The sequence below is a fragment of the Thalassophryne amazonica genome, chromosome 5 (assembly GCF_902500255.1).
Source record: "Thalassophryne amazonica chromosome 5, fThaAma1.1, whole genome shotgun sequence".
NCBI lineage: Eukaryota > Metazoa > Chordata > Actinopteri > Batrachoidiformes > Batrachoididae > Thalassophryne > Thalassophryne amazonica.
In genome coordinates, this window is record NC_047107.1 from 74,623,839 (window position 1) to 74,640,132 (window position 16,294).

The window sequence follows — 16,294 nt, forward strand, 5'->3', positions numbered from 1 at the left end:
AGGCCCCCCCAGCCATATAACAGGAGATATTTCTTGAATGGAACACTTTTTGAAGATGACAAAGAAAAAGATTGTATATGAGAAGTTCAGTTGCAGTGTTGACAAGGCCTGAAAAACATGGGATGAAATTAAACTAAAATAATAAATGAGGAATTTCTTGGAGGTGCTGTGGGAGTGCTATGACAAATCCAGGGGGAGCTCTAGCGCCCTCTAGCACCCCCTGGCTCCCCCCATGCTTTTGTTTATATGGCAGAACATTTAAAATAAAATTGTGCTATACATTTCTTTTGAATTCATTTTTGGATTTTGCGTATAACAGTGTGATTAATCGCGATTAATTGTGGAAATCGTGATTAATCTCGATTAAAATTCATAATCATTGCCCAGCTTTAGTAAAATCATTCCTTATTTTTTGTTTTCTATAATGGCTAAAATAGATCTTTGTCATTTGATATTATATTAATTTATAAACAACAGTAAAGCAACTTACATTTTGGTGTTCTCACTGGTGCTTTGACATCAACAGTCCAACACAAACTTTAAATAGGAGTCCAAAATTGTTTTCTGTCAACTTGGAAAAACAGATGTAGTCTGTGATGCAAGAAAAAAAAGACTGTGTACTTCCTCAGTCCAGCGAAAAATTGTGTCAGAAATTTGTCCAGGTTTTCATCCGAACAGGTCTTCATGTCTCCAAACGGCTTACTGTGTCGTGGATGTTTTGTGTGTGTGTGTTAGAAGAATTAACACCGGCAGTTAGCTTGTTCAAATTATTGTCCGTCAGCAAAACAACCTCCGCCATGTTTAGCTAAACGCCGCCCCCACTAGTGTGTGCATGGGCGGGGTTCGCAGCGTGCAGTGGTACAAAAAGTATGGAACCAAATTTGCACAGTAAATGGAACCAACGCAAATGGAACGAATAATCCATGTCATGTGACAAACAAAGCACCAATCAAATGACAAGGATCCACTCAGTTGTTATATAATCACTCCATTAAAGGATTCAGTCATTATTATTTACTGACTGTTTTGGGATGACTTTACGTAGGTTAACTACTCTTTAATATCTTCATTATAGCAAATTATCCACTGCCCTGATAGTGGTAGCATTACCCTAGACTTCTGGTGTGGTTCAGTGGACGTGAATGTCCCTGTGGTCATTTTGGCAGTTGGAGCCGGTTTGTGTTCTTGTGTGTAGGGAGTGTGTTGGCATGGGACCTAGGTGGAGGTGAGATTATGGCATTGTGGACACTGCAAACAAAAGTTCAGTAGGGGGTAGGGTGAATCACCCTTTATACTCTATGTCCGTCCATCTTTCTGTGTTAATGTGTCTTGCAAGCTTAATTTCTCCTTCACCATATTATGGAATATAATTAAACTATAGCAATGATAGAACACCATTTAAAGACGAGCATGAACAAAAAGCAATCCCCTTTGATGTCTTCAAGGGGAATAATTGATCATTGTATTGTACATGTCACGTGTCTGAAGTCCCAGAGCTGAGCATCAGCCCACCCTCTTTTTTTGGAGCAAAGTTGCTTAAACGCCCACCCTAAAATAATATTTTTTTTTTTAATTAAAGTTTGTTAAACGCCCACTTAAAATAAATTAATTCTGTGACCCCCAGCATATTGTAAAAAGCAAAAAATAGTGAGTTTTCACAATGTTTTTTCCTCTTTCTTCTCGGCCTTGTGATGATGTTATCCATTTGTCCCGTGCTCTTATTGTGAAAGACTCTTATACAAAAAAACAGGAAGTGTTGTGTGGCAATGTGGCTAGCTTTGTAGAAGGCCCAGTCCACTGTGAAGGAGCAACTCTGTTTGTGTTCATTTTTTTCTGACAAAAGTCCCTTTTCCTTCCAGCAAAATGAGTTTCTTGTCAGTTGATGTCCACAAAGTTCGTCATTAAGATTTGTGCATGTTCAGAGCTCTGAGGGGAGTTCAGATCAAATCAAATCAAAATCAATTTTATTTCTATAGCGCCAAATCACAACAACAGTTGCCCCAAGGCACTTTATATTGCAAGGCAAAAGCCATACAATAATTACAGAAAAACCCCAACGGTCAAAATGACCCCCCATGAGCAAGCACCTGGCGACAGTGGGAAGGAAAAACTCCCTTTTAACAGGAAGAAACCTCCAGCAGAACCAGGCTCAGGGAGGGGCAGTCTCCTGCTGGGACTGGCTGGGGCTGAGGGAGAGAACCAGGAAAAAGACATGCTGTGGAGGGAAGCAGAGATCAATCACTAATGATTAAATGTAGAGTGGTGCATACAGAGCAAAAAGAGAAAGAAACACTCAGTGCATCATGGGAACCCCCCAGCAGTCTAAGTCTATAGCAGCATAACTAAGGGATGGTTCAGGGTCACCTGATCCAGCCCTAACTATAAGCTTTAGCAAAAAGGAAAGTTTTAAGCCTAATCTTAAAAGTAGAGAGGGTGTCTGTCTCCCTGATCTGAATTGGGAGCTGGTTCCACAGGAGAGGAGCCAGAAAGCTGAAGGTTCTGCCTCCCATTCTACTCTTACAAACCCTAGGAACTACAAGTAAGCCTGCAGCCTGAGAGCGAAGCGCTCTATTGGGGTGATATGGTACTCAGAGGTCCCTAAGATAAGATGGGACCTGATTATTCAAAACCTTATAAGTAAGAAGAAGAATTTTAAATTTTATTCTGGAATTAACAGGAAGCCAATGAAGAGAGGCCAATATGGGTGAAATATGCTCTCTCCTTCTAGTCCCCGTTAGTACTCTAGCTGCAGCATTTTGAATTAACGGAAGGGTTTTCAGGGAACTTTTAGGACAACCTGATAATAATGAATTACAATAGTCCAGCCTAGAGGAAATAAATGCATGAATTAGTTTTTCAGCATCACTCTGAGACAAGACCTTTCTAATTTTAGAGATATTGCGCAAATGTAAAAAAGCAGTCCTGCATATTTGCTTAATATGCGCATTGAAGGACATATCCTGATCAAAAATGACTCCAGGATTTCTCACAGTATTACTACAGGTCAGGGTAATGCCATCCAGAGAAAGGATCTGGTCATCTATGTCTTTATGTCTGTAAGACATTCCTGCAGTTTAACTAATTGGTGTGTGTCCTCTGGCTTCATGGATAGATAAAGCTGGGTATCATCTGCGTAACAATGAAAATTTAAGCAATGCTTTCTAATAATACTGCCTAAGGGAAGCATGTATAAAGTGAATAAAATTGGTCCTAGCACAGAACCTTGTGGAACTCCATAATTAACCTTAGTCTGTGAAGAAAACTCCCCATTTACATGAACAAATTGTAATCTATTAGATAAATATGATTCAAACCACCGCAGCGCAGTGCCTTTAATACCTATGGCATCAGAGGACTCTTTCCTGCGGCCTGGACATTTGTTTGCTGTTTTGAGTGTGAGAAAGTGGTGCACAGAGAGGAGATACAGCATTTCTGGACCAAACACAGAGAAAATTGAAAAAAAAAACAAAACAAAACACACAGACGGGAGATTTTTTTTTTTTTTGTGAGGAAATCAGACATTTTATTGTAATGGGCAGCAGGCCAGCTGACAGTCTTGTCTGGGCCCGGGACAAGATAATGTTGGATGGGCCCTCCCCTCCACCACCGCCGGGTTTTTTGTCAATAAACATCACCAGTTATGTTTGACATATTGTGATAATACAATAAATAAGGTATTCTATACGAGGGGAAAATCTTAGCTCTCCATGGCAGCTGAGATTTTAGTTAAATATGACATTTATATACTTGTCACAAAGGACCTGCTAATATTATTAAGTGTTGTGCATACACATTTTCTAATTCTTATACATGCAAGAAAAATAGACCAGGAAAGAATAAATTAGGCATTTTATTTTGAAGAATTTTCTCTTTGTCAACTGAAAATACAGTAAATAAGCATGTATAACAAACTTTAAATGAAAACTTTATCAGTTCAACGTCATGCTAGAATTGTCAGTTCTGTAACTTCAAAACCAAATGAACATCTCACAAGTGACATTAGTTCCTCTCTTCTCCTGTCTTCCTCTCCTTACCTCTGCTCCTTCTCACTTCTCTCTCGTCTTCCTCTCCTCTCCTCTCCTCTCCTCTCCTCTCCTCTCCTCTCCTCTCCTCTTCATAAAAAAGTGACAGGCATTGACAATACATTAACAAACTACCACATAAACTCTTCAGATGTACTGGAATTCTGACATTCATAAATCAATATTTACCATTGGTGGACATTTTTAGATTTAAACTCCAAATGCCATGCGCCGAGCTTTCCTTGTGGCAAAATCATCTATATTGTCTTGAAAGTCCAGTTTCTTGGCAAGTTCATGCTCTATGGAGAGCATTGCCAAACCGTTCAGCCTCTCCTGAGACATGTTAGAGCGTAAGTAGTTTTTTATAGTCTTCATTTTACTGAAGGCCCGCTCACCTCCAGCCACAGTCACAGGCAGAGACAGGAAAATGCGCAGCAGGACACACAGGTCTCCATAAATGCGCTGTAGTCCCATTGTGTATATGGCATTAAGGAGATCCAGAGGTCCAAGATTGTCATTAAAAGTTGCACTATATATTTTCTTTATGTGCTGAATTTGGTCTTCAAGGGAGTCTGTGAGGTCATTCTTGTATTTCCCACAGAGCTTTGAGCATGATGCACTGATGCTGTCCTTTGGCATATCCCTGAATTTCCACAGGACACAGAACTCATCACATATCTGCTGCATTGATGAGATCCGTACATGTAGTTCAGAGATTATGCTGTCCATTGCAACATGAAACACTCTGTCTCTGAACAGGGTCTCTGGGCTTTGCTCCTCTGTCCCTTGCTTTTCTGACTCATCAAAGAAATGCTTCCTCTTTCTCTGTCTCATTTCTAAGTGGCATTTGATGCCCATGGACATGGCAACAGCAGTTGCCTCTGTCAGCAAACTGTCCCATGATGCATGTATGCAGACAATCTCCTGCTCCAGTTCTTTTATATTGGCAGCTTGTACATCAAGTGAGATGGCAGAGGACTGGCTAGTAAGGTTTCTGTCCTCAATGCATTGTAACACCTTGACCCAAAACGTGAGGAACAAAACTGCATTGAAGGACTGAAAGTAGGTCTTTAGGCCCTGTGCTTCAGCTTTGGCTTCACTGGTGAGGTTGCCTGTAGTCATGAGGGTGTCTAATGCCTGGATCACACTGGGTAAGTGTTTTGCCACTGGGCGCACTGCCTCTATCCGCGCACTCCATCATGTGTCAGACAAGCTGTGCAGAGAACGACCCAAAACTCTTTGTAAGATTTCCCATCGGTGAGGGCTGCCTGATTTATGAAGCCAAAGAATATGTCAGTTTCTGGGCAGGCATGGGCTGCATGGACACCAACTAAGTTTAACGTGTGAGATGCACACGGTGAGTATGTAGCCAAGGGATTTTTACTCAGTAGGCGAGCTTGCACTCCTTTTACTTTTCCTGCCATGTTGGCTCCATTGTCGTAGCACTGGCCCCTGCTGTCAGCTATATCTATCCCACGTTCACTTAGTGATTGTTCCACCATTATAGCAATTTCCTCTCCTGTTTTTTTTTTTTTTGAAAAAATCCTTAAATTCGAGGAAACGTTCATTTTTTTCATTCACTTGCTGTCAGGGGAGGTTTGACTGACATACCTCAGCAACATTACATTTTGCTCCAAGTGTGATGAATCAGGGGTTGCATCACACATAATGGAAAAGGTTGTTTCTTGCCTTTCTCTCAAAATAGTGTTTAGGACCTGCTGAGCACAAAGTTCAACAAATTCATTCTGACTTTCAGGTGAAAGGTAATGCGCTTGCACTCTATTTCCCTGTTGCCGGTGGTCTCTAATGTTTTGTAAATGGTCATTTAGGATAATGTCATATCTTGCCAGCAGCTCAGTTATGCCAAGAAAATTTCCGTTGTCTGGCTGATCCAGTGTACTTGTATTGCCCCTGAATGGCAGATTCCTGGAGGCTAAGTAGAGTGTCACGTCCAGTAGCTGCTTGAGTAGTGCTTTGTTTTTATTAATTTCTGTCTCAATCATTTTTTGTTGATGGCTGTCAATTCCTGAGGTCTGAAGGACAGAATGCTGTAAGTTCTTCCATTTCCAGTAACAGTGCTTGTGTGCACGGTTCCTTTCATGTTCTGGAAATCTCACATACAGCTTTCTATATTTTATATTGGATATTACCATACCATCTCTTGAATTTAGGGCACTTGCTGACTTTTTCTCTACTTCAAAAGAGAACAGCAAACATGGGAGGCAAAATAAGGACTTTTTTGAGCTGCTATACGTTAACCATGTTGGGGAAAGTGTAGTGACACGGACCCACAACAGGGGGCGCAAATGAACGGTCAATAGATGAGCCAAAAGGTAACAATTTAATGTTGTGAATGTGCACAACGATTATACAGACAATCACAGAATCTGATAGCAGTCAATACACCAAGGTGACGTGTGGGCAGGCTCGAGGATAGAAGACGTCTGTCCTGAGAAGAGCCGGGACCACACGATTTCCACCGCCACAGAACCCGGTGAATACTGGAGCCGCCAAGTCCCGAATTCCCAGGTGATCACTGTCCCCGACTGTCGGATCTGGTACTGCTGGCGAGGAGCACAAACAGTGAGACGTGGGTGTGTGCACACCCAGTAACAAAAAACAGTCAGAAGGTGGAAAGTCACCTCCACCTCCAAACACACACTTGTGCAGCTCCTGTTAAACCACTTATCTGGTTTGGGTGAGAAGCGAAGCCGTCGCTGTTCACACCAAACGCCAATCCCGCAGATAAGGCACACCACAGGAAAACGGCTGCAAAAGAGTTCAGACTTATGACACAGTTTTAGATACAGCAGAGAATATTACCTTCACACAGGGGCGTAGGTTTGCATATGGACCATAGGGACAAGTCACAACCATTATTTTGGGATGGCAAAATAGTCCCTACCAATATTTAGCATTTTTGTTTATATAACAAAATCATTCACTATTTTTTTGCGAACTCGATACTATAATTTTAGTCGTCACGTTTTGTGTTTTCGACGTGCCAGAGTGACAGGGTTACCCATGTTGCAATTTCATTGGCTCACGTTCTTCTCACATGGACGTAAACAAAGTGCATCTCGTGGCAGGCAGTGCTTAATTTGTAAAGTGGGAGGTCCCGGAGCGCAGAGGATGGGTGGCTCCGGTGCAGTGTTGCCAGATGTACGATAATTATCGTATTTGTACGATAGTTTTGCCCTCTGTACGATGTACAATCAATAATGGGAAAAAATCCAAAATGTACGATAATTTCAGTTGTTGCCCAAACACGCATCTCTCTCTGACACCCAAGAATCATTTTGCAGGCGTTGCACTCAGGCGGCATCAAAGACACAACACACACAGGGCTGCTGCTGGCTTTGGCCACCCGGGACAACGTCATTTGAAAGCGCGCCCCCTCTCATACAAAGTAATGAGTTCCCATCCAATCTGTGCAGGACAGGAAGATTCCCCAACCAACATCTTTTTTTTTTTTAAACTTTATTTCAACAAATGCAATAACAAACGAACAAAACACAAGCGCAAAGAGATATACAAGAAAAATAAAAACAAAGTTCAAGTTCCTTATGGAGGTGTCAACATTTTTTCTGTGTTCAACAAAATCTGCACAAGTGTCCATGGCATCGGATGACGACAGCGACCTCGAGGTTGAATTCGACTCTTTCTAGTCTGGTAATTAACACGTTTGTGTCCCTTCACAGAAAAAAAAAATCTTTCTAGTAGTGCGTTCTAGTTTCCCCATTACTATAATTACTGTTTAAAAATGTGACATAAAATTCTTTGGAAATTAAAAAAAAAAAAAAAACACTAAAATAGCTACGTTGTATGCGTTTTGTTTGTGTACGATCATTTCTCCCAAAATACGATAATTTTGAGGTTTTGGTACGATACTTTCATATTTCATATCTGGCAACACTGCTCCGGTGCAGAAAAACAAGAAGGACAGGGTGGAGGGCTTGCGAACAATGCTGTGCGCCACACTTAAAATAAACTGCACACCCACACACACCTTCACAAATGACACTAACATCCTGCCTTTTCCTCAGAAATTACTACATTTATGTTTGCTGTCTGTCTCTGTACTTTTTTGTCAGTTTTGCGCTCTTTTTCATACTTTTGCCTCGTTTCAAAAGTCACCGAACGCACTTTACCATAATATATGCAACATATAGCATGCTGTTGGAAAGCACGGGTTCTTGGCTTGCTGTCAGTGTTAAATTTTTCAGAGTGAGGGCTTACATGAGAACTTACGGTAATGAGAATCAGCGGCGCATTAGTGTGAAACTTCCGTGTTTTTCCTCTGCGTTATGACATCACAGACTTCGTTTACCGTAATACACCATATATATCATTGGAAATCCCTTTTCTTTTTTTTTTTTAATTAGGTTGCCAGATACCTACAACTGCATTATTGATGAAGAGAATAGATTATACATCTTGGTTGCAAAAACTTTTTTTTTTTTTTTTTTTTAGCTCCACAAGTATTTTTTTGTTGTCTTGTTCTCTCAGGTGTAGGCCTATTGAATAGATTCGTGATTTTGGGTGCAATTTTGTTATTTAAGCTATTTGTTTGTTTGCCTACACGCTTAATATTGTAAATAAAGTGTTAAATTATTCAGCATTATGTCGTCATATGTTATGTATTATGCTGTACTTGTGCGTCTAATGGTATGAGTGGGTTAGCGGGTGGTGGTGGTGGGCAGGGGGGCCGGGGGGGGTGGTATTGTCCCTACCAAAGCTGAGACCAAACCTACGCCCTTGCCTTCACAGGTAGATGATATCTCGGCAACGAGGTGGAGATGACGTCCGGTCTTTATGGAGTGAGATGATGTAGTGTAGATGGGTGACAGCTGTCAAGAGATAATGAGTGACAGCTGTCACCCCCGGCTGTGTCCGTGGCGGCAACGCCCTCTCATGCCTGAAGCCCGCACTTCAGGCAGGGCGCCCTCTGGTGGTGGGCCAACAGTACCTCCTCTTCTGGCGGCCCACACAACAAACCAGTCCCTATCTATTTTTTCCCGTCCATTGTGGGATGTGGAATATGTCAAATAGTTGGGAAATTCCCTGCCCTCTGCATCTGCTGGCAATTCCTTTGCCCTCTCTGAAAAAGGGTTCATTTTGCCATCACACGTACCAGCTTCACTCTATCAGAGTCGGTCATTGTAGTTGGCCATAATGCAGGATCGCTGAAATTTTGTGCCTGATAATCAGTCTCTGATTCCTGCTCAGTGGACAGCTCCTGCTCTATCTCTCTCTCTTCTCCGTCTGCGGGAGCCTCACTCTGCCCACCGTGGCACAACCCGCCTCTCTCTTCTCCGTCACCCGTACCCTGACTCCTCACACCTGCCTGCTGCTCGCTCTCCCTCCTCTGTGTTTCTGTCAAAGATAACGTGTTTTGTCAGGCTCTGTAGAAGCTAAGCTAATGTCCGTTAACATTAGAGCTGGTCACTTAAGCTGCGTTACAAGTTTGGCTGCACTTCTTACCTTGCTCTGTTCCACTTGTCCCAGCATCACTGTCGCCACATTTTTTTAAATATTTGATTAGAGCATTTCTCAGCCCTTTGTTTTCCTCTTCTCTTTTTCTCTTTTCTTTCCTTTTCGGGGCACCGGACTTAAGCTTACCAGACATACTGATTGCAGACCCGCGCACCTTCTCAGTGCCAAATTAAAAACAACATGAAAGGTTGATCCAGGCCAAACCATTTTTGTGTTTGGGGTGGGAGGGTTCATGATCACTATTTCTCAAGGACAACTAGGAGAATACAAATAAAAAACTGTAATATGATTGAAATAATAGTTTTCCACAAATAGGACTATTCTGACAAGTTTTTAAAATCCACAATTTAATGAGGGCCCAGTTGTGGGCCCCCCCTCTCCGTGGGCCCAGGACAGCAGACCCGTTTGTTCCCCCCTATCGGCAGGCCTGATGGGCAGTCTAACAAACGTAATATTTGCGTGGAGCGCCCAAACACACACACAGCTGAGCTGTGGAAGCCTGATAACAGATTACACTTTGCTGGATCATAAGTTTGTTCACCAGCCAGAAAATATTTATCAATCAAGCTCAACATTAGTTTGTTAGGTTGCAAACTGACAACGTGTGCCAGTCCTGACAATTAACCAAACTTGGGAGGTCAGACCATTATAACACCTGCTTCCTTTTGTAATTTGCGCATGCTCCCTCCATACAGTCTCAGCCACTTATACAAATAAGTAAGATAACACACCCACATAACTACACACTTTGTGTGAGAATTATACTACACTTACTTAATCTAGTGGAAAGTTCTACAAAAAGAAATAAAAATCTAAAAGCCAAAATGATGGTGTGAATAAGTAAGTGTCCCCTTTAGTATAGCATATGTAAACCATCACTTTTACATCCAGTTTTCTACAGACAAGTCAGGGGTTGGAGACATAAACATTCCTAAGACACTGATTATGTCTTGGGAATGAAGAAATACATACAGTATGGTACTCTATGGTAAATCTGTGTGGAGGTGGACGTTAGTTTCCCTCTGGCAGATCCCGAGCAGCCGGGAAAGCAGGCCGACTGGGTGACTGTGAGGAGGAAGCGTAGCCCTAAACAGAAGCCCCGTGTACACCGCCAACCCGTTCACATTTCTAACCGTTTTTCCCCACTCGGCGACACACCCGCCGAGGAACAAACTCTGGTTATTGGCGACTCTGTTTTGAGAAATGTGAAGTTAGCAACACCAGCAACCATAGTCAATTGTCTTCCGGGGGCCAGAGCAGGCGACATTGAAGGCAATTTGAAACTGCTGGCTAAGGCTAAGCGTAAATTTGGTAAGATTGTAATTCACGTCGGCAGTAATGACACCCGGTTACGCCAATCGGAGGTCAGTAAAATTAACATTGAATCGGTGTGTAACTTTGCAAAAAAAAAATGTCGGACTCTGTAGTTTTCTCTGGGCCCCTCCCCAATCGGACCGGGAGTGACATGTTTAGCCGCATGTTCTCCTTGAATTGCTGGCTGTCTGAGTGGTGTCCAAAAAATGAGGTGGGCTTCATAGACATAGATAATTGGCAAAGCTTCTGGGGAAAACCTGGTCTTGTTAGGAGAGACGGCATCCATCCCACTTTGGATGGAGCAGCTCTCATTTCTAGAAATCTGGCCAATTTTCTTAAATCCTCCAAACCGTGACTATCCAGGGTTGGGACCAGGAAGCAGAGTTGTAGTCTTACACACCTCTCTGCAGCTTCTCTCCCCCTGCCATCCCCTCATTACCCCATCCCCGTAGAGATGGTGCCTGCTCCCAGACTACCAATAACCAGCAAAAATCTATTTAAGCATAAAAATTCAAAAAGAAAAAATAATATAGCACCTTCAACTGCACCACAGACTAAAACAGTTAAATGTGGTCTATTAAACATTAGGTCTCTCTCTTCTAAGTCCCTGTTAGTAAATGATATAATAATTGATCAACATATATTCTGCCTTACAGAAACCTGGTTACAGCAGGATGAATATGTTAGTTTAAATGAGTCAACACCCCCGAGTCACACTAACTGCCAGAACGCTCGTAGCACGGGCCGAGGTGGAGGATTAGCAGCAATCTTCCATTCCAGCTTATTAATTAATCAAAAACCCAGAAAGAGCTTTAATTCATTTGAAAGCTTGACTCTTAGTCTTGTCCATCCAAATTGGAAGTCCCAAAAACCAGTTTTATTTGTTGTTATCTATCGTCCTCCTGGTCGTTACTGTGAGTTTCTCTGTGAATTTTCAGAACTTTTGTCTGACTTAGTGCTTAGCTCAGATAAGATAATTATAGTGGGCGATTTTAACATCCACACAGATGCTGAGAATGACAGCCTCAACACTGCATTTAATCTATTATTAGTCTCAGTTGGCTTTGCTCAAAATGTAAATGAGTCCACCCACCACTTTAATCATATCTTAGATCTTGTTCTGACTTATGGTGTGGAAATTGAAGACTTAACAGTATTCCCTGAAAACTCCCTTCTGTCTGATCATTTCTTAATAACATTTACATTTACTCTGATGGACTACCCAGCAGTGGGGAATAAGTTTCATTACACTAGAAGTCTTTCAGAAAGCGCTGTAACTAGGTTTAAGGATATGTTTCCTTCTGTATGTTCCCTAATGCCATATACCAACACAGTGCAGAGTAGCTACCTAAACTCTGTAAGTGAGATAGAGTATCTCGTCAATAGTTTTACATCCTCATTGAAGACAACTTTGGATGCTGTAGCTCCTCTGAAAAAGAGAGCTTTAAATCAGAAGTGCCTGACTCCGTGGTATAACTCACAAACTCGCAGCTTAAAGCAGATAACCCGTAAGTTGGAGAGGAAAGGGCGTCTCACTAATTTAGAAGATCTTCACTTAGCCTGGAAAAAGAGTCTGTTGCTCTATAAAAAAGCCCTCCGTAAAGCTAGGACATCTTACTACTCATCACTAATTGAAGAAAATAAGAACAACCCCAGGTTTCTTTTCAGCACTGTAGCCAGGCTGACAAAGAGTCAGAGCTCTATTGAGCCGAGTATTCCTTTAACTTTAACTAGTAATGACTTCATGACTTTCTTTGCTAATAAAATTTTAACTATTAGAGAAAAAATTACTCATAACCATCCCAAAGACGTATCGTTATCTTTGGCTTCTTTCAGTGATGCCGGTATTTGGTTAGACTCTTTCTCTCAGATTGTTCTGTCTGAGTTATTTTCATTAGTTACTTCATCCAAACCATCAACATGTCTATTAGACCCCATTCCTACCAGGCTGCTCAAGGAAGCCCTACCATTATTTAATGCTTCGATCTTAAATATGATCATTAGTTGGCTATGTACCACAGGCTTTTAAGGTGGCAGTAATTAAACCATTACTTAAAAAGCCATCACTTGACCCAGCTATCTTAGCTAATTATAGGCCAATCTCCAACCTTCCTTTTCTCTCAAAAATTCTTGAAAGGGTAGTTGTAAAACAGCTAACTGATCATCTGCAGAGGAATGGTCTATTTGAAGAGTTTCAGTGAGGTTTTAGAATTCATCATAGTACAGAAACAGCATTAGTGAAGGTTACAAATGATCTTCTTATGGCCTCAGACAGTGGACTCATCTCTGTGCTTGTTCTGTTAGACCTCAGTGCTGCTTTTGATACTGTTGACCATAAAATTTTATTACAGAGATTAGAGCATGCCATAGGTATTAAAGTCACTGCGCTGCGGTGGTTTGAATCATATTTATCTAATAGATTACAATTTGTTCATGTAAATGGGGAATCTTCTTCACAGACTAAGGTTAATTATGGAGTTCCACAAGGTTCTGTGCTAGGACCAATTTTATTCACTTTATGCATGCTTCCCTTAGGCAGTATTATTAGACGGCATTGCTTAAATTTTCATTGTTACACAGATGATACCCAGCTTTATCTATCCATGAAGCCAGAGGACACACACCAATTAGCTAAACTGCAGGATTGTCTTACAGACATAAGGACATGGATGACCTCTAATTTCCTGCTTTTAAACTCGGATAAAACTGAAGTTATTGTACTTGGCCCCACAAATCTTAGAAACATGGTGTCTAACCAGATCCTTACTCTGGATGGCATTACCCTGACCTCTAGTAATACTGTGAGAAATCTTGGAGTCATTTTTGATCAGGATATGTCATTCAAAGCGCATATTAAACAAATATGTAAGACTGCTTTTTTGCATTTACGCAATATCTCTAAAATTAGAAAGGTCTTGTCTCAGAGTGATGCTGAAAAACTAATTCATGCATTTATTTCCTCTAGGCTGGACTATTGTAATTCATTATTATCAGGTTGTCCTAAAAGTTCCCTGAAAAGCCTTCAGTTAATTCAAAATGCTGCAGCTAGAGTACTGACGGGGACTAGAAGGAGAGAGCATATCTCACCCATATTGGCCTCTCTTCATTGGCTTCCTGTTAATTCTAGAATAGAATTTAAAATTCTTCTTCTTACTTATAAGGTTTTGAATAATCAGGTCCCTTCTTATCTTAGGGACCTCATAGTACCATATCACCCCAATAGAGCGCTTCGCTCTCAGACTGCAGGCTTACTTGTAGTTCCTAGGGTTTGTAAGAGTAGAATGGGAGGCAGAGCCTTCAGCTTTCAGGCTCCTCTCCTGTGGAACCAGCTCCCAATTCGGATCAGGGAGACAGACACCCTCTCTACTTTTAAGATTAGGCTTAAAACTTTCCTTTTTGCTAAAGCTTATAGTTAGGGCTGGATCAGGTGACCCTGAACCATCCCTTAGTTATGCTGCTATAGACTTAGACTGCTGGGGGGTTCCCATAATGCACTGAGTGTTTCTTTCTCTTTTTGCTCTGTATGCACCACTCTGCATTTATCATTAGTGATTGATCTCTGCTCCCCTCCACAGCATGTCTTTTTCCTGGTTCTCTCCCTCAGCCCCAACCAGTCCCAGCAGAAGACTGCCCCTCCCTGAGCCTGGTTCTGCTGGAGGTTTCTTCCTGTTAAAAGGGAGTTTTTCCTTCCCACTGTCGCCAAGTGCTTGCTCACAGGGGGTCGTTTTGACCATTGGGGTTTTTACGTAATTATTGTATGGCCTTGCCTTACAATATAAAGCGCCTTGGGGCAACTGTTTGTTGTGATTTGGCGCTATATAAATAAAATTGATTGAATTGATTGAGGTGACAGTTCTCAAAAACTGAGTGAGTCTATAAGAAGATTAGAGAGGAAAGACACCCAGACAACCCAGAAGAAGTTAAAGTAGACCTGCATTGAAATAAATGTGGTCAGATCTCAGAAAGAAATAGCTGATATGTATTTATAAGACCCTCATGAATGCAGTAAAGTAAATCTGTAAGCCCAAATTTGTAATTCAGGGGAGAAATCTTAATTTAAAAATGACAAATTTGCAGCTAAAATTTGGCCCTCAGCGAAAACTGTTTGTACATCCAGGTCATTGCAGTGACGTTCGGCAGAAGACAGAGCGCTAGCGCCTTCAGTCCGATCCCGCATTGAAATGGATTTATCTGTTAATAATGTTACTGTTATACACATCCTGGTTTCAGCATCCAAAAGAAAGCTGCAATGAATGTGAGATACAGGTCTGCATGCTCAGATCAGCGGGAGCGACATCGACAGCGGGCGCCGTTCATCCCCGACGCCTCGCTCTCTGCCTCTGCTGCGCTTACTGAGTCTGCGTCCTCGTTAAACGCCGAAGCGGGCCACTCACATCGCCCCCGTGTCTGCTGTGCAGCCGTATCACCACTCTGTCTACTGAATGGAGGTGCAGCCAACTTGGCAAAAGTCCAGAGACTACGCTCACTGTTTTGATGCGAGCAGCCGGTAACACCTGTTGCTGCAAGGACAGACTTTCCGCAGCGCCGCACGTCTCGGTAATCGCAGCAGCAGAGCTCCGTGGCCACTGAGAGAGGTTTATATCTTTTTAATGACTTGGATTCTTTGTGGGTCCCGCCGCCGTACCCCGCGATGGTACACCGGAGGTGAAAGACAGTAGATTTTCAATGCGACACCACTCAATCAAACGGCGTATGAAAAAGTCCCCCAAAATAATTTTCAAGCACAAATAAAAGAAATGTGTACTCACCAAACATGCCGCAAGACAATATGAAGTTTTAAAAAAGTAGATCCTTCCGTATAAGACAAGAAAAAGGTGCAGATGCAAACTGACGTAAATCCACAAATTACAGTTGGCGCGCGCAGTGCATGCTGGGAGAGGGTCTTCTCCCTGACATCTCGGCAGCGTCCGGGATGTGGTGACAGTTTTGCGGAGGGCTAAATTTTAGCTGTATTTAGCTGTATCATTTTTAAATGAAGATTTCTCTGTTGAATGACAGATCTGGGCTTGCAGATTTACATTACTACATTCAGAAGGATCTTATGTGTAAATATAAGTAATTTTTTGGTCCAAAGATCTGACTGCATTTATTTCAATGCAGGTCTACTTTAAAGACTTCTGTGGCTGTGAATGAAGAAATTGTGCATAGTGCAAGTTTTGAGTTTTGCATCACCTGTTACACAGCTTCATGATGAAGTGGTATAGAAAAGGTTTTTTTTTTTATAAAAAAAAGACAACAACAAAAAAGAAAGTTCAACTACAATTTGCCAGAAGGCACATCAGAGATTCAGGTATAGATTTGATCTGTTTTGTTGAAAGAAAATTATTTTCTGTGCAGCTCCACTATGAAGGCATGAGTGGTGATGCAAAATGCAAAACTTGCACTATGCATAATTTCTTCAGTTTTCTTCACACAAAACGTGTTGTGTGGGCTGCTGAAGA

At 41.8% G+C, this 16,294-nt stretch overlaps 1 protein-coding gene and 1 long non-coding RNA gene across 3 annotated transcripts in view; one reads left to right on the top strand and one right to left on the bottom strand.

Moving 5' to 3' along the window:
* The window catches only part of ghra (growth hormone receptor a), a 153,260-nt gene that overhangs the window by 86,589 nt on the left and 50,377 nt on the right, over positions 1-16,294 (top strand). The window lies entirely within an intron of this gene.
* Positions 3,833-4,150, bottom strand: LOC117510722. The gene is made up of 2 exons (XR_004560802.1): positions 4,051-4,150; positions 3,833-4,016 (listed from the first exon to the last, which is right to left on the bottom strand). It is a non-coding gene; the product is annotated as an uncharacterized LOC117510722 (long non-coding RNA).